Genomic DNA, 23,851 nt, shown 5'->3' with positions numbered 1-23,851 from the left:
CAAAAGCCTCCAGAGGACAGGGAAGCTCAAACCCCAACAACCCCCACCAGAGACTACACCTAGAGATCTCCTGTTAAAGCTCCAAGAGGGGAGACTGACAGAAGCCCCCAAAACCAAAAAAATGAGAGGAGCAAGAGCACAGACAAATACTGGGAGTAAAGAAGGGGTGAATTTGAGCAAACAACAGAAAAAGAAGAAAGAAGCTACAATATACAGCTTCTACTCAGCAAACGGAACAGATGGGGAGAGATCAGCAAACAATAAATCAGAAATCCCAGTGAATTGGATACAGGCTGTGGAAGAACTCAAAACACAATTAAGAGAGGCTGAAGACAATTGGGAAAATAACTTAAAATTAAGATAAGTCATCTGGAAACAGTGGCCCTTGAACTAAAATGAGAAAATAGTGTCTTGAAAGCCAAAATCAACCAGCTGGAAAATGAGGCAAAGGAGATGAAAGATGAGGCAAAGGAGATGAAAGATGAGGTAAAGCGAATGAAAGATGACCTTCAAAGAAAATCAGACCAGAAGGAAAAGGATGACCAAAAAGCCAGGGATTAAATCCAGTCTTTAAGAACCAGAATACAACAACTGGAATTAAGTGACCTCACAAGGCAGCAGGACACTATAAAACAAAACCAAAAGAATGAAAAAACTGAGGAAAATATGAAGCATCTCATTCACAAAACAGATGATTTCGAAAATCGTTCGAGAAGAGACAATTTAAGAATCATTGGTCTACCAGAAGACCATGACAAAAGAAAAAGCATGGACAAAATACTACAGGAAATTATTCAGGAAAACTGTCCTGATATCCTAGAACAAGAGGGGAAAGTGGAGATTGAAAGAATCCACAGATCACCTCCTGTATTTAATCCCCAACTGACAACACCCAGGAATGTTATAGCCAAATTCAAAAACTATCAGACTAAAGAAAAGATATTACAAGCTGCCAAGATGAAGCCATTTAGATACCATGGAAACACAGTGAGGATAACACAGGATCTGGCTGCATCCACACTGAAGGACCAAAAGACATGGAATATGATATTCCGGAAAGCAAGGGAACTAGGTCTACAACCAAGAATCAAATACCTATCAAAACTGACTATATTCTTACAGGGGGAAAGTATGGTCATTCAACACAATAGAAGAATTCCAAGCATTCGTGAGGAAAAGACCAGACCTGAACAGAAAATTTGATGTCCAAGCACAGAACTCAAGAGAATCATCAAAAGGTAATTAAAAAAGAGGGGGAAAAGAAAAACAAAAAACAAAACAAAAATTTTAAGAGACTCAATAAGTTAAAATGATATGTATTCCTATTAGAAAAGAGGTCATTGGAACAGTGACAAACTGTATAGGATAAAAGGATAAGACATAAATAGGTATATAGATATATGCATGCATAAATACATATGTGTGTGTATACAACCAGAGCAAAAAAAAAAGAGGTTAATACTAAAAGAAATGGGAAAAGAAGCAAATGGGGGTAAATTCATATGTCACAAAGAAGCTCATGGTGGGGGGGGGGGGGAGGAGAACATCAATACACTGGAAGGGTAAAGAGATTGGAGATAGGAAATACTCAACTCTTACATGCTTTGAAACTGACCCAAAGAGGGAAGAACAATCCAATCCATTGGGGCAGAGAATAGATTTTCACCCTATAGGGGAGAAGAAGGGTCTGCAAACAAACAGACTGGTGGGGAGGGAAGCAGAACAAGGGAGGGAGAGGGTGAGGGGGGGCAATTTTTTAAAAGGCTACGGGGAAAATAAGGGGGGAATAAGAAGGGAGGGGGGTAGAAAGGGAAGTAAAATAAGAGTGGGAACTAGGGGGACTGATTATAAACAAACATTGGTGTAGAAGAAAATAGTGAAAGAAGAAAAGGCAGGACCAGGAGTAGAAATCAAAATGCTGGGAAATACACAGCTAGTAATCATAACTCTGAATGTGAATCGAATGAACTCACCCATAAAATGCAAGCAAATAGCAGAGCGGGTTAGAATCCAAAACCCTACCATATGCTGTCTGCAAGAAAAACACAAAAGGAAGGTAGATACACATAGAGTGAAAGTAAGAGGATGGAGCCAAATCTATTGGTCATCAACTGATAAAAAGAAGGCAGGAGCCACAATCATGATATCTGAAAAAGCCAAAGTAAAAATAAATCTAGTTAAAAGAGATAGGAAAGGTAATTACATCCTGATAAAAGTCAGTATAGACAATGAGGAAATATCTGTACTCAATATGTATGCACCAAATGGCATAGCATCCAAATTTCTAAAGGAGAAACTAGAGGAGTCCAAGGATGAAATAGATAGAAAAACTATACTAGTGGGAGACCTGAACCTTCCTCTATCCGAACTAGATAAATCAAACCAAAAAATAAATAAGGAGGTGAGAGAAGCAAATGAAATCTTGGAAAAATTAGAGTTAGTAGACATGTGGAGAAAAATAAAAGGGGACAAAAAGGAATACACCTTCTTTTACACAAACATGGTACTGATCCCAAAGCCAGGCAGGTTAAAAACAGAGAAAGAAAACTATAGGCCAATCTCCCTAATGAATATAGATGCAAAAATCTTAAACAGGATACTAGCAAAAAGACTTCAGCAAGTGATCAGGAGGGTTATCCACTATGATCAGGTAGGATTCATACCAGGAATGCAAGGAAGGTTCAATATTAGGAAAACCATCCACATAATTGACCATATTAGCAAGCAAACTGACAAAAAATCACATGATTATCTCAATAGATGCAGGAAAAGCCTTTGATAAAATACAACACCCATTCCTATTGAAAACACTAGAAAGTATAGGAATAGAAGGGCCTTTCCTAAAAATAATAAACAGTATATATCTAAAACCATCAGCCAACATCATCTGCAATGGGGATAAACATGAAGCCTTCCCAATAAGATCAGGAGTGAAACAAGGATGCCCATTATCACCTCTATTATTTAACATTGTACTAGAAACACTAGCAGTAGCAATTAGAGAAGAAAAAGAAATTGAAGGTATTAAGATTGGCAATGAAGAGACCAAGCTGTCTCTCTTTGTGGATGATATGATGATTTACTTAAAGAATCCTAGAGAATTAACCAAACAGCTAGTCGAAATAATCAACAACTTTAGCAAAGTTGCAAGATACAAAATAAACTGGCATAAGTCATCAGCATTTCTATATATCTCCAACCCAGTTCAGCAAGAATTAGAAAGAGAAATTCCATTTAAAGTCACCTGAGACAATATAAAATACTGAGGAATCTATCTGCCAAGACAAACACAGGAACTATATGAACACAACTACAAAACACTCTCCACACAATTAAAACTAGATCTAAACAATTGGAAAAACATTGATTGCTCATGGATGGGACGAGCTAACATAATACAAAATGACCATCCTACCCAAACTATCTATTTAGTGTCATACCCAATGAACTTCCAAAAAACTTTTTTAAGGAATTAGAGAAAACCATAACAAAGTTCATTTGGAAGAACAAAGGATCAAGGATATCCAGTGAAATAATGAAAAAAAAATAAAAAGGAAGGTGGCCTTGCAGTCCCAGATCTCAAATTATATTACAAAGCAGTGGTCATCAAAACAATTTGGTACTAAGAGACAGAAAGAAGGATTAGTGGAATAGACTTGGGGTAAATGACCTCAGCAAGACAGTCTATGACAAACCCAAAGACCCCAGCTTTGGGGACAAAAATCCACTATTTGATAAAAACTGCTGGGAAATTGGAAGACAGTGTGGGAGAGATTAGGTTTGGATCAACACCTCACACCCTACACCAAGATAAACTCAGAATGGGTGAATGACTTGAATATAAAGAAGGAAACTATACGTAAATTAGGTGAACACAGAATAGTAAAAATGTCAGACCTTTGGGAAAGGAAAGATTTTAAAACCAAGCAAGACTTAGAGTCACAAAATGTAAAATAAATAATTTTGACTACATCAAATTAAAAAGGGTTTGTACAAACAAAACCAATGTAACTAAAATTAGAAGGGAAGCAACAAATTGGGAAACAATCTTCATAAAAACCTCTGACAAAGGTCTAATTACTCAAATTTATAAAGAGCTAAACCAGTTGTACAAAAAAAAAAAAAACCAAGCCATTCTCCATTTGAAAAATGGGCAAGGTACATGAATAGGCAGTTTTCAGATAAAGAAATCCAAACTATTAATAAGCATATGAAAAAGTGTTCTAAATCTCTTATAATCAGAGAGATGCAAATAAAAACAACTCTGAGGTATCACCTCACACCTAGCAGAATGGCCAACATGACAGCAAAGGAAAGTAATGAATGCTGGAGGGGATGTGGCAAAATCTGGACATTAATATATTGCTGGTGGAGTTGTGAACTGATCCAACCATTCTGGAGGGCAATTTGGAACTATGCCCAAAGGGCGATAAAAGACTGTCTGCCCTTTGATCCAGCCACAGCACTGCTGGGTTTGTACCCCAAAGAGACAATAAATAAAAAGACTCGTACAAGAATATTAATAGTTGCACTCTTTGTGGTGGCCAAAATTTGGAAAATGAGGGGATGCCCTTCAATTGGGGAATGGCTGAACAAATTATGGCATATGTTGGTGATAGAATACTATTGTGCTAAAAGGAATAATAAAGTAGAGGAATTCCATGGAGACTGGAACAACCTCCAGGAAGTGATGCAGAGTGAAAGGAGCAGAACCAGGAAAACATTATACACAGAGACTGATACACTGTGGTACAATCAAACGTAATGGACTTCTCCATTAGTGTTAATGCAATGTCCCTGAACAATCTGCAGGGACCTGTGAGAAAAAACACTATCCTTAAGCAGAGGACAAACTGTGGGAATAAAAGCACTGAGGAAAGACAACTGCTTGACTACAGGGGTTGAGGGGATATGACTGAGGAGAGACGCTAAATGAGCACCTTAATGCAAATACCAACAACAAGGAAATGGGTTCGGAACAAGGACATATGTGATACCCAGTGGAATCGCGTGTCAGCTAGGGGAGGGGTGGTAGGAGGGGGGGGGAGGAAAAGAAAATGATCTTTGTTTCCAATGAATAATGTATGAAAATGACCAAATAAAATAATGTTTTTTTTAAAAAGAATATAAATTTGAAGTTTTCTTATTTTTTTGAAGTTTGACTTTTTCACAAAGAGAGTCATTGTATGTTTACTTGGAGATAGAATTTGGATATAATGTATTTCATTTGGTCATGGAGTTATATTTTCATTTGAGATAACATTGTTTCTTTCTTTTCTGTTACTATCGTTGGCAGAGAGTTTGTATAGAATATGTAGAGATTTTCTCTTAGGCTACTAATCTTTTAAATGCATGTTTCTTTTTGTTTTACTAGCTTTTCATCATTTGAATATGTGCAATGTTTTCTTGTTTGTACTTTATGTTGATACTGTAGTCTTATGTGCTTTCCTTTGTTTTCCATTGGGACTGTTGTTATTCATTTGTTCTAGGGCTACTCAACATTATGGGTGTGATGCAATTTTACATGTGAAGCATGGAACCATGGATCTCTTTGATCAATGGATCATGAAAATTATCATGTAATCATGGATCTCTTTATAGATGTTAGGGCTGCCATTATGACAGATGTTGGTCCGATCCATCTTGGTTCTGTAGGAGATTCACTATTAATGTTCTTGACATATATATACCTTATCTCCTGGTTTAATCTTATGCAATGAAAAATCTAGTGGTATTCTTTGCACAAGCAAACCCAGTTTCCTATTCTGTGTTGTATCTGTTGTAAATATTCATGGAGTACACACTCCCCTTTTAACATGGACAAGTATGGCGGCGTTACTGTACTACCATGCCAAAGTGGCTGACCATATAGCATTTCAAATGGTGATATATGCAAGTCATTCCTAGGCCTAGTTCTTATGTTGAACAAAGCAAGAGGCATAACATCTATCCATTTTAAGTGTGTTTCTGAACAGAGTTTACCTATCTGTGTCTTCAATTCTTTGTTCATACTCTTAATCTGACCGGAACTTTGGGGCCAACAAACTGAATGATAGTTGCACTTAATCCCCAAGTTCTTATAGATTTCTTGTAGAACTTGGGAAGTGAAATGGGACCCCTTGCCGAATCTATGGTATCAGGAATGCCATGTCTAAGTATCATCTTCTTTAATAGAAATCTCACTACTGTCACTGTGTCATTTTTCTTGGATGGACATGCTTCAACCCATCTAGTCAGTCTATTCACAATCACCAATGCATATTTGTATCCCTTATCTTTAGGCATGTTGATATAATCAATTTGAATACACTGGAAAGGCATATAGCTGAGTGGTCTGCTTCCCAATGCTATGCTCTAAAAATGTCCTTGATTATACCTTATGTATGTTTCACATGCCTGACAAGTTCTAATGACATTTGTTGTTATTCCTGGTGTTGTCCAAAACCTCAGTATGGTATCCAGAATCCCTTGCACTCCATAATGTCCCTTTGCATGAATTATGGTGCATAGATGTTGATACAACTTTTTAGGAAGTATAGGTTTACCCCCTTGAGCAATCCAGATGCCTTTGATTTGCTCTTTCCATGACTGTATTTCTTCTCTGTCTTAGGCTTCAATGAGATTCTGCCTTTCAATCAGAGAGAAATTCAGCACACGGTGGGGTCTGAACTTTGCAGTGTATTTTGATGTTATGTCTGCTCTGTCATTTCCTAGGGATATCCTGTCCTTTCCATGAATATGTACCTTACAATGGATTATAGCCACCTCTTTAGGAAAGTCTACAGGACTTTTTAATACAGTCTATTAGTTTGCCATATGCAATTGGTTTTCCAGCCAAAGTTTTATATCCTCTGTTTTTCCATATTTAGGATGACCAATGTACAATGGAGAAAGCATAGTGTGAGTTTAGAAAGATATTAGCTCTTTTCCCTCTCGCTAATTCTAAGGCCATGAGCAGAGCCTTGAGCTCAGCTCCTTGGATGCTACTATGACTTGGCAATGATGCATGCCAAAGTGTTCTGTTATTGTCAACTACAGCTTCCCCTGTGAATTTTCTCCCATTGTGAACATAGGAGGACCCTTCTGTGTATAACTATATTTCTGGATAGATAAGAGGTGTGTCTAAATCTAAAACGTTCATTTGGTTTGTGCATGAGTTCTACTATTTGACCACCTTCATGTAATTCTTCTCCACCCATTGGCAAATCAGGAATCAGAGTTGCTGGGTTCAACGGTGCACATCTATGAATTGTGATGTTATCATTGCCCAATAGAATGACTTCATACTGGGATATTCTTGCATCGGTGAATGAATGCATATTCTGTGACTATTACAGTTTTTCAATTTGGTGTGCAGAATACACATGCAATTTACATCCCAGTACTATATCATATGATTGGTTTCTTAACCATTAGAGCTGTAGCTACTACTGAGTCAATGCCCATTCCTTGTGCAACTGTGTCAAGGATAGAACTGTAAAATGCAATAGCCCTTAGATTTAACCCAAAATACTATGTCAGCATTCCAGAAGTGATGCCTTTTGCTTCATGGACATACAAGTGGAATTCTTTCTTATAATCTGATATTCCCAAAGCTGGAGCTGATAGAATAGCTCCTTTCAACTGAGACAAAGCATGTAAATGTTCTTTGTTCAATTGTAAAATTTCTTTAATGTCTTTCTTTGTCAAGTCAGTTAAACATTTGTAAATATGAGAATATCCTACTATGTGCTGTCTCAAGAAACCAGCAACCCCTAGAAAAGCTCTAAGTTCTTTCTTAGTTCTAGGGAAGCCTAGCTTCTTTATGTCTGCTATTCTTTTATTAGAGATTTTCCTGGTGCCCCTCTCCAGGACAAATCCTAAATATTCTACTGTTGGAAGGACCCACTGAATCTTCTTTTTTGAAACTTTATGTCCTCTCTTATGAAGCTCTATCAACTTCTTTGAATTCTCCAAACATGTTTTTGGATCAGGTGATGCTAGCAGCAAATCATCCATGTAGTGTATTAATCTGCTATGTTTGAAAGTTATGGTGGCTAGATCTCTTTGCAAAAGTTGACAAAATATTGAAGCAGACTCACAACATCCTTGCACTAATCTAGCATAGCACAGCTGAGTTTGTCCCCATTGGAAAGCAAAAATATTTTGAGAATCAGGGTGCAATGATATAGTAAAGTAAGCATTGCTCAGGACTAACACTGTGTAACTTAGCTTCTGCAGGTATTTGGGTTATTATTTAATTCGACAAAGGTGTGACAGTGTGTCTTTTCCTTACAAAATTATTCACAGCCCTCAGATCCATGACAAATCTCCAGGCAGGAGTGCCATCTTCGTTTAGCTTATTCTTTTTAATAGCTAATATTGGGCTATTTTATTCAGATACCATAGGTCTCAATATACCTTGCTCAAGCACGCTATTTATGATGGGTGTTATCCCTATCGACTTGATCCTGCTCAAATCATTTTGATGTTTTGCAAACACCCCTTGTGGCATATCTTTTGGTATGTCATACATAGATGTTACATCTTGAATTTTTTCACGTTCTTCTTCTAGTTGTTCTAAGTATAACAAGAATTCAGTGAATTCTTGGGCAGATGCAAATAAATTTCCCCAGATTTTTCACATTGTAATGTCACTTGAATCTTACACAAAAAAAAATCTCTTCCTAAAAGGTTATCTGGACATGAGGGAATTAACAAGAATGTATGATCTATGGAGAGAGGACCCAATTTGACCATAGTGCTTTTGAGCTCTGGGACCTGTTGTATTTGTCCCGTTGCTCCAGCTACAGAAACCATACCTCCTATGTTGGTATCCCCTGGACATGTCTTTAGGACAGATTTTGAAGCACCATATGTGCCATATAGCTAAGCGAGCCTTGTAGTTTTTCTTTCCCACTTTAATCCATACATATGGTTCTGGCCTGTGTGTAGCTAAGGTGTTTATTGCCACTGAATCACTGTTCATGTCTTTGCTACCCTCTGCCAGCTGTATGTTAGCATCAGTTAATTCTTTTTTATTTAATTCAATTCCTATGAAGTCTCCATATGAGAATGATACATTGGAACATGAATTTAAATCATAGCTGTTGCTTATCTCACATAAGTTTATTTGGCCAGATTCTCCTTTGCCTTTAGAATGTTGGCTTCAAGTCTGCCATTTGAATCCTTGGTTGTTCTTTCAGTTAGTAAGACTTCCATTCTATTCCCCTTTTCAAATTCAACTGTCATATCACCTCCATTACTTTGAATAGGATCATTGTTTTCAAATGTAATGTCACCTTCATTTTCAATAAATTTTATATTCTCTAAATAAGTCATTAATGGATGGAAAGTTTCAGCTTTAGGATCCAAATTAGATGGGTGTTTTTAGTTTTTTTCTAAGAGTGTGCCATATAGCTATTGGAAGAATTAACTGAGTTTGGTAGGATGTCATGCAATTCTGTGAATGGTTTCAAAGTATTTACATCTCTAGTAACAGTAACCTGTAGGGAATTGAAATTTTGTTTCTCTGTATCTTTCATTAACTCCTGCTTGAGGTTTTTTTCTTTTTCTCTCTTTTCCTTTTACACAATTCAATCCCAGTGCCCAATCTACACTGAAAAAAAGTTCTCCAAGAATGTTTTGGCTTGATTTGCCCTTTTTTCTTGTGTAGTTACTATAGAGCCTTTCTCTAATCTCTTATCTCTGTTGCTATTTGAGATATTATTTCTTTCACTTCTTCATCTATCTGTATTATTTGTCTCTGCCTGTCTCTTGATTTATTACATAAGCTATCACTCACAGATTCACTTTCTTGCACAATTTTTTCATTGTTTCTCATCTTCTTCCTCCTAATTTTAACAGCAGCCTCTTTTACACTATCTCTTCTATCTCCATGTACCAAACTACATACATTACAGGCCTGGCTTCATAATTCTTTCCTAACCATGTCTGAATACTTAGGTTTGGCTCCTGATTTAATGGCTTGTTGCATCTCTTCCAAATCATTTGCTTGTTTTGTGGATTTTAGCTTACAATGAGAACAACAAGTGGAATTTTGCTTTCTATTTCTAGCTTGTGAGGTTTTGTTGTTATTCACTTCATGTTTCTTTTTCAGAAAACAATCTTTTATCAGGTGTCCTCTCTTGTGGCAGAAAAGCATTGCCTAGTCTCCCTCTGTATTGCTTTTGGCTTGTATGTAGATTTTGTGTAAGTCCTAACAGTGTTTAGTTTCTTGATTTCCTCTATCTCCTTGTCTCTTAGATTTTTCTGTTATCTCTAATTTGTCTTTTAAGTCTTGATTTGTTTGTGTTGTTCAGAATGATTATCATGGAGGTAAGTAGCATTTTCACGTAGTTCAATAAGAATCACAGTATCATATTTTAGGAAATAGTGTTTAAAATAATTCTTTAAGTGAGGTGTGCAACCCCTCAAAAACTGTCTTCACACGAAACTAGAAGACTCCTCACTTTTATCCTCTAGACCCATAATTGATAATGCCATTTCAGAGAGAAGGTCAATGAATGTGGCTGGATGTTGCCCTTTGTTTTGCATGAATTTATCAAACCTTGCCCATGCATTAGGCTTCAAACAACAGAGCTTTATAGCTTGGAGCAATTCTTCCCTACATTTCCTTAAGTAGATCATGCTTGTGGGATTTGCAAAATCTAGGTCTTCCCTTTGCTCCTCAGTAGGCCAACTAGTCAGGTTGTTATCTAACCTGGTCTTCTCAATAAATTGTCTATGCTCATGGGGACTAAACAGTTCAGACAGGAGAAATTCTACATCTTCAAAGTCTGGGTCAAAGAACCTAAAAGCACGTTTCAGTTTTTTCTGTGTCTTAAAAGATTGTTTGATGAATTTTGGAAAACGTTTTTTCAGGGATTCAAGTTCCTGGGATGTAAACTACCTATGCACTTTAGACTGTAATACTCCAGTTGTACTTAATAGTTTAGTGACCTCCTTTAATGGACAATTTTTTTCCAGTTCACTATCAGACTTAGTGTCCTTGTCACTTTCACTTTCCTTTGCATTGACCTTTGATTTCTTAAACTTTCTTTCTTTTTCTTTGGGTACACTATCTGCCTGGTCATTGCTCTTGTTCTTAAGCTAATCTAACCCTTTATCCTTCATAAATTACTAAAATAAGTTCTTAATAACTTTTTCCAAGTTTGTATCTACCACCATTATCTGTGCTGCCTTTTTGGGGATTACAAATCTAAAGATATTTTTCAAATAGTTCAGAGTCTGTAGAGCTGCCATAGAGATAATGTAAATTTGAGTCAAAATCTGCCATAGTATAGGTTCAGTCTGAAAAAGCAACTGCAGTATAAACATGGTAGTGTTGCCAAGATAATCCAGAGAATCAAAAATCAGGTTGATCATGCTATTGTAGACCCAAAATCCAGTAATGGCTGCAAGTACAAGAGCTCCACAGATAATCTGCTTAAACATGTTTCTTTTCTTAGAGCTTGTAAGTTCATTCTGTTTAGGGGTGCCAATCTGTAATACATGTTATTTTAGGGTGTATATTGAGGGTATTCTAAATAACTAATGGATCAAGTTTTGCCTACCCTCCTCCCTCTTCAGAAGCCTTTCAGCTTCACCCCCCACCTTTCTTCTGTCTCCGTCAAATCACTCTGTGTGAGCTATGAGATTTCAGAGGAAATACTCTTTTCTCTTCTTTTCTCAAGTAAGGATTTATTTGGGGAAGACAGGACAAGGATGGAGGATAAGGTAAGAGGAGTGGGATTCCCCTAGTTTCTACAATAAGTGTTAGAAGGATATTGAGGGAAATGGCAGTTCCATCACTAGCATGAACCAGAACCAGTCAGAGAGATATGTGAGGACTACTGTCTTTCTTCTTCCTTCAAATCAGCCAGGTCACCTCCAACTTGATTAACTCAAGTCCCAGAGATACAACTAGCTTCTTTCTCCACATCAGCCAGAAGCCAAAAGCCTCTCAGCTCAGTCCAGCAGTTGGCTTGACTCCAACTGCTTTTCCCAGTAACATTCCAAATGGAATTTTCATTTGACTGACAGATGATCCATTCTCAGCGTTCTGTCTTGCATGCATGACTCCTCCACACTGTGCCCCCTGCCACACTTCTACCTCATTTTCAGCCCCTAAGTAAGCCTATAAGGGGACATAAGGTGGGAGTGGCAATGGCAGGTCCAGAGGCTCGGGGACTGACTCTGGTAATACGGGTGGGGCTGAGGCCTCTGGCTCAGAAGATGTCCCAGCATGCCTGCACCTCTTTTCCTTCACATCCTCTGAGAGAGACAGAATCAGATCCTCCTTTGGTCAAGTAACTCAAAGCCAAGCCAAGCCCCCCAACGGTCCTTTCAGTCAACTTCAACCCCAGAGAGAGAGAGAAACAAAGTCCAAAAGACTCTCCCCTAGCCAGCTCAACTGCCTCTCCTCCTGGGAACATTCTGTTTGGAACCTTCTTCTTGATTGACAGACATGTCCCCAGCCTTGGTTCTTGCTTCTTGGCTTGTCCTGCAAAACCTCTCTCTCTTCATGTCTCTATCACAGATCCTTAGGTGAAGATAGCCAAGAGGGGTACTATAGTCTTCATCCACACAATTCCCAGGATTTCTCATCTATCCCCTCATGGGAAATAGGAACTGCATACTTTCCCAGTACACACTCAGAAATAGGTGGGTAGTTCTCCCAAATGAGTTTGACTTGGCAATAGGCTGTCCCCGTATAACCCCCGGGGCCAGTGACAAGTGGTCAGCCACTTAGGTATGAATATGACTCCGGAGACCCTACCCCCTGTAAAAATGGAGATTTGAGCCCCGGACTTCAATCCCCAGAAGTCCTTGCTCTAGTTCCCAGGATGCCCTCTAATTACTGAGATCCTCACCTGGGCGAGATCAAAATTTCTATTTAACTGGCTGTAAAAGCCTACTGAGCTCGCTTCCTACTCCCCATTCCAAGCAGATGTGTCTCTCATGATGTGAGTGAAATTGAATGGGCCTTTCGGCCCTTCTAGGCACGTGCTTTCTTATTTTTGTATTTTCTTGAATTCTTAATCTTAAATAAACTTCATAAAAATATACTTTTAGCAGGAAAACTAATTTTTAACTGCTACAGTTTTGGTGAGCTACATCGATTGATGAAATACTTTCAATCTTCTGATCTTTTAAGTTCAGCCTTTAATAGCTAGTGCCTAGTTTGTTTGTTTTCTAAGCCATGTTTCTCCAAGATGCTTTTTTAGAAAACCATCTTGATCAGCAACGGCCTGCAGCCATCTGCTTCAGACTTTCTTGATTCAATATCACTCACCTGCCCACCCTTCCTGCCTGGCCAGCTCAACTCCTATTCCCAGCATCCAGACCTGTTTGACCCAGATCTCGCTCACCTGGTGACCCGCTCTCCCGCCCCAGAAAACTCTAGCCTCAGAGCAGACTGCTTCTGAGCCCCAGAAATCTCCCAGCCCCAGCCTGCCCGCCTACTACCTGCAATCCCGACCCAGTTGAACCACTCAGCCCAGCAATTCTGACTCATCACCCCAGACCCAGGACTCATTTCTATCAGCTGGTAAAAAACAGGGATAATTTTCCCTTAAGCTATGATTAGGCTCCATGTGGACTGGGGGCAGGGGATCACAGGAGGGGAGAAAGAAAGGGAAAGAAGGAAGAGACTTTTCCAAACAGAAATTTACAAGCAATGGGCTATTTAAAAGGTATCTTTTGACTGTTCTGGTAATTTCATTTATTTCACCTGTGTGCCAGGGGAAAAAATCAGCTTTCTGCAACTCTTTAGCTGACTTTGAAATTCCTAAAATCCACTCTTACTATGGGTAGGAAACTCAGCAGCTCAATGAATTGAGAGCCAGGCCTAGAGTCAGGTAGTCCTGGATTGGAATCTGGCCTCAGACACTTGCTGGCTGTGTGGGCCTGAGCGAGTCGCTTAAACCCTATTGCCTAGCCCATACCAATCTGCCTTCTGACAATAGGCATCTAAATGGATAAAAATCCAAGGAACTTTAAAGAGACTGGAGGTTATATTTTTAAGGCATTTCAGACTCCAATGAAAATCTCTGTATTCTATTGCATTTTACTGTTTGCTTTGTTTATGGTTTAACTTTATGATTTTAAGTTCATATATTACTGCATTCAATACTATTCTGTTATACTATTCATTTTAATGTACTGAGTTTTAACTACTATTATATTCTGTTGCTTTTCCCCTATAACAATATGGAACCAACATTGAGTAAGCCCATATAAAAAACAGCTTTTCTATTTTTGACTTTGTAAATTGTCACATAGAGGATAGATGGACTCCAAAAAAAAAAAAGTTCTATAACAACCTTTGGAAAATTTACTTGCTAAATATCTCAATTGATTTTAAGGGTTCTTTAGACATGATTTTTAGAATTTTTCTTAACAATTTCTGGTCATTTTGCCTGCACATGAAGTGTAAGGCCCATTTTAACAGCTGAAGTGAAATACATTTTATAACCCCCACCTCCCACATTTTTAAAAAAAATGTGAATGGAAGCTGGGCAGTTAATCCCAGGGCATGTATCCCTAGAAGCCTCCCAAAAGAAAAAAAAGGGGAGCATCTCTCATTTATACTCTTCAGCTCATTTTGCTTCCATCAGAATGATCTCTAGATTTCTTGATGATGTTCTAAACCCAAAATGCATTTTACTTTGTTTAAAAATATGTTTACCAAGGTTAAAAGATTTACTATGTCTGTAAAAACTTGTGACAAGTATCCATTTTCTTTAAATGTCATACTACTCATGTGAAATATGATAGTGGATTTTTTTGCTATTGTAATTAACTGGGCTATTGAGAATTTGGGGGATATTGATAACTATATATTTATAATACTGTTCTTTATTAAAAAACAAAAAAAACCTTGTAACATTCATTTGCTCATACTCACAGTGGATCATGGCCAGATATGAAGAGGAAATGGATCACATTTTTGGTGAGAAAGCCTTGTATTTTATATTTTCTTAGCTGACACAGTGTGTCAATGATTATAAGCTCCTTTTTTTGAATTTTTTTAAACTCTTATTATATTTTTCTTGCATGTGCAATATACTATTTCAGCTTTTTTATTTTTTCTCTCCTTTTTTATATTTGAAGCACATGTCACCAGCATTAAGATTTTCTTTAGCTTTTTTGATCTTGCAGTACTATAAGTTTAAAATACATTTGCTATAATGCTAATGCATACCCTAAAAGCTTGAGACTATAAAAATGATGCCACTAATTATTTTAAAAAATTATGGGACTTTGCTTAATAATTCTGTCTGATTCCAGGACAAGATATACACAAAAGAGCCATTACATAGGGCCAAAGGTAAACCAATCCAGGATGGATTGATGCACTTCTAAGCCAATACAAAGGTCTTGAACCTAGTGTGAAGACACAAGGTTGCGATGTTTAACATATGTTAAGACATAGACCTTCCCTTGTGTCCACACTCACTCTGAAAATACAGATGAGTATCCCCAAACTTGGCTCCTACTTGGCTCCTATAATCTGGTCCCTTTTCTGTCTTTCACAGTGTGGAAAACTTTCTGTAGTACTACTACTGTCTGGGTAAATGCATCATTGCTTAGATCATTTTAATTGGGCCCTGATTCAAGGACCTGTTATAGATTTATTTTTCCTTTCCTTAGAATTTTTACACATAAGACTTTGATAGTCTATATTTTCATCCAGTAATTTTCTTTTTTATTTGCATTTTTCTGATGTCTTTTTAATTTCTCTTGCCATTGATTCATATACCTCCTAACTCAGCCATGCATTCCTAAGTGATCCTATATTTTTCAATCAACCTTTTAATGGGGAAATGTAAAAAATATTATTATTTTAAATTGCAAAGTTTAAATTCCTCTTAGGAAGAATTTTAGGTAAAGAAAAACGCTACCTCTCCAAATCCAGAAACTGAAGTGTTTGTAGAAGACACCATAAAGAAGCCTCCAGACCACAAGCTGCACAAGAAGATAAAAAATGAACTTTGGGTGTGGTTTTGTTCCTTTTTTCCTCTTATCCTCAAATTGTTGTAATGTTTAAGTTAATTATGTTTTCATGATCCTTTTTGGGTAAACTTCTTTCCCCAATAATGATCAAATGAGGGGATGTAAAAATGGATATTTGAACCCCGGACTTCAATCCCCAGAAGTCCTTGCTCTAGTTCCCAGGATGCCCTCTAATCTCACTGAGATCCTCACCTGGGCAAGATCAAAATTTCTATTTAACTGGCTGTAAAAGCCTACTGAGCTCGCTTTCTACTCCCGCTTCCAAGCAGATGTGTCTCTCATGATGTGAGTGAAATTGAATGGGCCTTTCGGCCCTTCTAGGCACATGCTTTCTTATTTTTGTATTTTCTTGAATTCTTAATCTTAAATAAACTTCATAAAAATATAATATTTTTAGCAGGAAAACTAATTTTTAACTGCTATACACCCTACTCTACACACTATTTTCTGCACATTCATTCAACACCTCCAGAGCCTATTCACCGGACCCTACCAACTTCCACTGAGATGTGATGTGTTCCAGACCCTGTCATCTCAAGTCACCCCAGCAACAGGGGTCCCCTCCCTCTGTTGGTCAGATTCTTCTTCTTTTGTGGGATCCCAGATGAGCCCCCATATGAAGTGCCCGTGGATGGATCCCAAAGATGAGGCAAAGACCAACAATGTGAAGCACAAGAGGGAGTTTATTAAACAAACTACAGCTTGGACTTGGCACTCTAAAGTGGCTCAAGCCCCGACTCCGGGGCTTGAAGGTCTTTTATACACTGGAGTGAACAGGAACTTCTGCAGTTGGGGTTGTTATGGATTCCTGGCATATTTTAGGGTGTGGTAACTTCAGGGTGTGATAACTTGCCTGCAGGTGCTCGAGAGGTCAGGGGTACAGGAAAGGGGCATATAGATTCAGGATCTGGTTCTTCACCTCCACCTAGGATAGCCATAAGGCTACATGAACTAGCTCCTCATCCTTCCTAATGTTCTCCTATCAATGGTCAAATAAAATTTTTCACAGATCAAGCTGTAAGTCAATTTCTGTTCCTACTCAGACTAAACAAAAATATTTAATTAGATTTCTCCTATCTTAAGCTGCAAAACAGGAAGACTTATTCCAAGCTTGTAATTTTAATCCCAACAGACTATCCCAAGGTATACAGGCTAATTCTCTCTTGCTCTGTTCAGCCTCATCTATTATGGCCTGCTGTTGTCTCTCCTCTATTGTGGATTATTTCTGTCCTATGGTCTCTTCTCTAGGATTTTAAATGGATCTTCAAATATAAGCAAAAGCTAGAATGTCTATCTAATTCCCAAATACCAAGGGTGTCTCCATCCTGGCAGTAGTAGCTCAATCTAGACTTCTCAAACCAGATATCTTGCCAACTAACTTTTCCCTGATTCACTCATTCTCTTGCGTGAGATCTCCTCTGAATCAAATCCTGGGTCATTCACTATCAGACTCACCAGCCCTAACTCAGGCAACCTGTGTAATGGAGAAGGTTTGTGGGTGGTAAAGGAAACAGGATCCAGGAGAGATAGCTGATATTTAGGTTGGCTCAGAGAGAGAAGAAGGTATTTGATTAGTTTCCCTCTTCAGCCTTCCCTCCTCAGCTATGGCTGCTCTCACAGATTGGCTCTTGTCCCTCTTGTCCTCCTCTTCCTCCACTACTAGAGCCAAAATGTTTCCTTCCCTCTTTAAGCTGTTCCACTCACACTTGATTCAAATTTGAGGAAGGATAACCACTTTACTATAAATTAATTCAATTAGGGTAATACAAAGGAATGACTGGCAGGGGAAAGAATGGGAAAGGAAAATGTGGGAAAGGGGGTGCCTTTCACTAACTTACCCCTTTTCCCCTCCCTCCTCAAGCTTGGGGAGGGAACTCAGGATTTGGCAGCCTGAGCCCCCTGAGAGATAGGTTGATTGACCCTGGGTTTGGCCCCTTGGCCATAGTTCAGACCCAGAACAACAGGAGCTGAGGTAAAGTCTGACAGAGACTCAAAATGTCTTTTCTCAGGTTTCTCTTCAGTAGTCTTTTCAATTGGGAAATGTTGGGGGGAAGAATTTCCAGTCACTAGCAGGAAAAAGGTGGGTAACCCTCAGGAGACAGTCATAACCAGCCCTCTCTCTTCAGCTTCTCAAAACTGAGAGACCAACTGCTCTTCAGAAGGAACCTTCTGGCTTTTCCAGATTCCAGCCTCTAGGGGACCCTCCCCTGACAAGGAGAAAGATTCAGCCTGGCACTTTTTCTTACGTGCAAATCTTCTGTCACACCTGTATCTTGCCTGAGATGTCTTGTAGCCCAGTCCCTGGTTTTCTCACTTTCAGACTCATCAGTCCTGACTCAGGCAACCTGTTTCTTGCCTAAGGTATCTTGTAAACTAGAACACTAGTCACTCAAACCTTAGGCTTATCTGCCAACATCAACAGTACAGAGGTTTGGTCTTTTCTAGACTCCTGCCACATTTTTGTAATGATGGAAGTAATAGAATTTTTTTTTAAATATCTCAGCCAAGGTTGAAACATTGCTACACCTGAAAAAACTTATGACAAGTATCCATTAGATTCTAAGGTTTTTTTCTTTATATGTCATATAGCAGACTCATATAAAATATGATAGTAGGTTTGTTTGCTATTGTCATTAAATGGGCTATTATAACTTTGGGGATTTTGAGACTTTTTGAATGTGCATTACATGTTGTACTGCTGTTCTTTATAAAAAACTGTTACTTTGTGAAAATCATTTGCTTTACACTCACAATGGATCATGGCCAGGTTTGAAGAGGAAATGGATCTCATTTTTTAGCGAGAAACTTTTGTATTCTACATTTCCTTAACTGACAAAGTGTGTCAATGATTATAAGCTATATTTTTTATTTTTAAAACTCTTTTATTATTGTATTTGCTTGCATGTGTAATATACTATTTCAGTTTTTAATTTTTCTCTCCTTTTTGTATTTGAAGCACATGTCACCCGTATTGAGATTTTCTTTAACTTTTTTGATTTTTCAGTAATATAAGTTTAAAATATATTTTTTATAATGTCAATGCATACCCAAAAAGCTTGAGACTATATAAATGATGCTACTGATTGCTTAAAAAAATATATGGGACTTTGCTTAATGAGTCTGTCTGATTCTAGAACAAGAAAATACAAAAAGAGCCATTGCACAGTGCCAAAGAAGCACAAAGCTAACCTGCATAGTGCCAATTGAGCACAAGGTCAAAGAGATCCCAATGGGATTGATGAAAATTTCTAGCCAAGACAAGAGGACTTGAACTTGTTTGGGGTTTGGGGTTGTGGCTGTTTAACATGTGTTAAAGGAAGATCTTCCTTGTCCCACATTCTACCAAGTATCTCAAATTTGGCTCCTACTTGGTTCCTATAATCTAGTTCCTTTTCTGTCTTTCATGGTGTAGCAAACTTTCTCTAGTCCTGGCTCTTGAGTGGGTATATGCATACTTGCTTAAATCATTTTAATTGGGCCCTGATTCAAGGACCTGTTGTTATAGATTTGTTTTTCCTTTACTTAGAATTTTTACACAAAAGGCTTTGTTAGTCTATATTTCATCCAGAAGTTATCTTTTTTTAATTTCTCTTGCCAATTGATTCATATACCTCATAACTCAGCCATGCATCCCTAAGTGATCCCTGTGTTTTTCAATCACCCTCTTCATGGGGGGTATGTTGTAGAAGAGGCATGAAGGAAGGGAGAATTCATGCATTCAAAACAGAGTAAAGGACCTCAGATGTCCCTCTAATAGTAGTTCTCTCTATCTCTCAGAAGTATTTCTATCTCCATTACAACTAGGCACCCTCAGGTTCCCCTAATACCTCTCTAGTCAGCCAGAGTATTCCAATTATTGCAACCAGAAATATCTCCACAAATTATCTCTTTATTACAATGTATAAATTATTATTTTAAATTGCAAAGGTTAAATTCCTTTTGAGAGTAATTTTAGGTTAAGAAACATGATACCTCTCCAAATCCAGAAACTGAACTGTTTGGAGAAGGCACCATGAAGATGCCTGCACAGACCACCGGCTACACCAGAAGATCAGGAGTGAACTTTGGGATGTGGTGATTTGAACTGTGTGGGGTTGAATGCATTTGTTTTGTATGTATACTCTTATGTTGAAGGGGACTGCCCCCAACTGGCTTTTTGTCAATGCGCCTAGCAATTATTGGTTTTGTTCTCTTTTCCTCTTATCCTCAAATTATTTTCATTTCATAGCTAGTATGTTTGCAAAATCCACAGGAGAGACTAGTCTTCCATGGGTCTGGGGGGGGGGGGGCGGAATGTATAAATGGAGATTTTGAACCTTAGACTTCATTCCCCAGAAATCCTTGGTATTTCCCATAATCCCCTATAATCTCTCCTATGTCTCCCCATTGATGAGATCACATTATTGGTATTTAACTAGCAGTAACACCTCCCACATGCTCTCTTTCTTTGCAATGATGCATCAAGTATGATGGTAAGCTAAGCACAGGGATTTTAAATGGGCTAATCAGCCATGGACACATGGTTTTTATTTTGTATCCTCTTTATTCCTTGATTTCTAGTGATTTTTAATAAACCTCCCTAAAATATAATATTTTTATTATTGAGATTTAATTTTAACTTTTACATTACTAACTTCTTGGAGATATTAATAACTATTACCATGAGAATAATATACTAATTTCTCACCCCACATACAAGCTACCAGGATAAGAAATCACTATTTGGAAAAAATTGCTGAGACAACTGAGAAGTAGTCTGGCAGAAATTAAGTATTGATCAATATCTTACACCGTTTATGATGATAAGATCAGAATGGAGACATGATCTAGACATAAAAGTAGATATAAGCAAATTAGAAAAACAAGAAACATATTACCTACAAGATTTATGAATAGGAAAAATATTTATAAGTAAAAGAGAGACAGAGAGTATTGTGTGATGTAAAATGAATAATTTTGAGTACATTAAATTGAAAAGTCTTTGTACAAATTAAACATGTGGCCAAGATTAGAAAGAAAGCAGAAAATTTTGGGGAATTTTTCATAGACAATCTATCAGATAGAGGTCTCATCTCTAAAATATGTAAAGAACTTTGTCAAATGTATGGGAATAAGAGCCATCACCCAACTGATAAATAAGCAAAACATATGCGCAGATAATTTTTGGAAAAAAGAAATCAAAGTCATATAAAGGCACATGAAAAAATGTTCTAATTACTACTGATTAGGGAAATGTAAACCAAAACAATTCTAAGGTATCATCTTACCCATCAGATTGGCTAAAATGATGAAAGGGCTAAATGAAAAATATTGGAGAGGAGATGGAAAAATGGGGACACTAACACACTGTTGGAGAAACTGTGAAGTGATCCATCTGGAATGGGAAAAATACACCTGAGCTTGTAGCAGGGTCTGGCCCCAAGAATAGGAGACTCAAATTCCTTTCAATATAGAAGTAAGAAAAGAATTTTATTTGAAGAAGAGGTTTATGTTGGTATAATAGCCTAATAGCTAATGGGGACTAGGGACTTATCCTAGGGACTAATCAGATAACCTCTGATTAATAATAATAATAATGTTAATAGAGTAGCCTTTCCCCAACTGATGGAATAGCAGCTCCCACAGTGGAGTAGCAGCCCCAGCTGAAGAATAGCAGCTCCACAGTCCTGGACTGATGGAGTAGCATCCCTAGAGTTTATGGAGTAGCAGCTCTCAGGGTGATAGAGTAGCCTTTGGGGCTGAAAGAATAACCCAAAGAGTAATGGAATAGCAGTCTCAGATGTGAAGTAGCAACCACAGGTACTGTGTTCCCCCTCAGTACTCCCCAAATTCCTAGAGACATCCCAGGTCAAAAACTACATGAGGAACTTCACCCCTGCTGCGCTATAGGGACAAAGCCAGCCTAGTGCCACCTCAGAGGTTGCTAAGTAAACAAAGGCTCCTTGGCCTCTAGCTTTATTTACACCAGTCTAAAGGGTTTTAGTGTAAGGGGATGCCTCTTGTTTACATCTCAAACACTCTAGGTTTCTCAAGATTACTTACCCACTTTTATAATCTTTACATCTCAAACATTGCTTATGATCTCAAATATTACTAGATTTCTCAAGATAGGTAACTTATGATCATATGTCATAAAGGATGTATACTTCTGTTTAAGCCCCCAGACCTAAAGGCACCTGTCATGTTACCTATTCTCCCTTGTTTGCCCCCCCTTTGTATTCCTTGTTCATCCCCCTCCAAGTCAAGTAGACCCCATCCCTTTCACACACACACACACACACTCATTCTAGGATTGTCCAGAGAAATCTTCACCTTTTTGCCCAAAACCTAGTAAATGGACATGGCTAAATTCAGATGGAGGAATATTTTGGGCTTTGACATGTATATTACAGGGAATAAGGAGCACGCACAGGTTTAGGAGATTCTTCTGGAATGCCAGAGACCTTAGGATGCAAGGCCCATAGTCCCTCCATTGTCCACCTGTCATCATTTGGATGTGGGAGAGGCTTCCCATCCCTTCTGAAAAGGGAACGTGGAGGTTGGGAGATACAGCCTGGGCCTAACAGTTCAGAACAACATGAGTATTAAAGCCGATGGTCTACTACTGAACCAGGACTAGTGGCTGATGATACAGGATGGGCAACTGGTCAATCTGCATTTCACGCTTGACTACTGATGACATGACAGAGTTTGCTGTTGATGTTTGACCAGCACTAACCAGTGAGAAATGCGAGATTTCAGAGGATGAGGGTCCCATTCCTCTTACTGCCCCTCACTGCCCATTGCCTGCTTCTATCACAACCATTTTGGAAAGCAATTTGGAATTACTCCCAGATAGCTACAAAACTGTTTGTCCTTAGATCCCATTTCACAAGGAGATCAGGGGAAAAGAAAAAGGGCTTGTATGTTCCAAAATATTTATAGAAGCTTTCTTTGTTGGCAAAGAACTGGAAATTGAGGTGAAACATAATTTTTAAGTTTTCTTTTTCTTTTTTCTATTTTTTTTTGGTTTTGGTTTCCTTTTACAACATGACTAACATGGAAATATGTTTACATGACCATACATATATGACCTATGTGAAAGGCCTTCTCAATGAAGGGGTAGGAGGAGAATTTAGAACTCAAAAATAATTTTTAATGTTAAAAATTGTTTTTACATTTAATTGGAAAAAATAATTTAAAAAAGAAATTCAATATTAGAAGCAGAGGACATGGGCATGGATGAATATATTACAAGCAAATTTACTAGGGCCACCTTGTTATTCTCTAGGAGTCAGTCATAGATGTGAGAGGGAAAGGTTTGAGGAAGTACTGGACTCTCAAGGGGAAGTGGGATGGTTTGGAACAGCTGCTGCAGGGAATTTGATTGATAATCAAGAGCAAACAAAAGTAGTCTTTGATATCTGAAATGCTGACAAAAGGAAGATGAATTAGACTCAACTCTGCTCAGCCCCAGAGGACAAAACTAGAAACACTGGGTACAAGTTCCAGGGAGACAGATTTCAGCATAATGTAAGGGAAATTTTTTTAACAGAAAAAGCTATCTAAAATTGAAATGGGGGGGGGGGGGTGCAGCCAAGTGACTCAGCAGAGAAAGATGCACCTGAAGACAGGAGGACCTGAGTTCAAATTTGACCTCAGACACTTCCTAGTTGTGCAAGTCACTTAACCCCCATTGCCTAGCCCTTACTGCTCTTCTACCTTGGAACTGTCATTGTGGAATCTAAGAGAACGCCAAGTTTTAGGGTTAGCTTGTAAACTGGAGTTTACAAACTGGAGTTTCCCTGTTCCTGTGGGAGTTCATCCTGAGGAAAAGTTTCAGATTTAGCTAATCTCAGATTGAACAATAGAC

Source organism: Monodelphis domestica, chromosome 4 (genome assembly GCF_027887165.1).
Source record: "Monodelphis domestica isolate mMonDom1 chromosome 4, mMonDom1.pri, whole genome shotgun sequence".
NCBI lineage: Eukaryota > Metazoa > Chordata > Mammalia > Didelphimorphia > Didelphidae > Monodelphis > Monodelphis domestica.
This window is presented reverse-complemented; position numbering follows the sequence as displayed.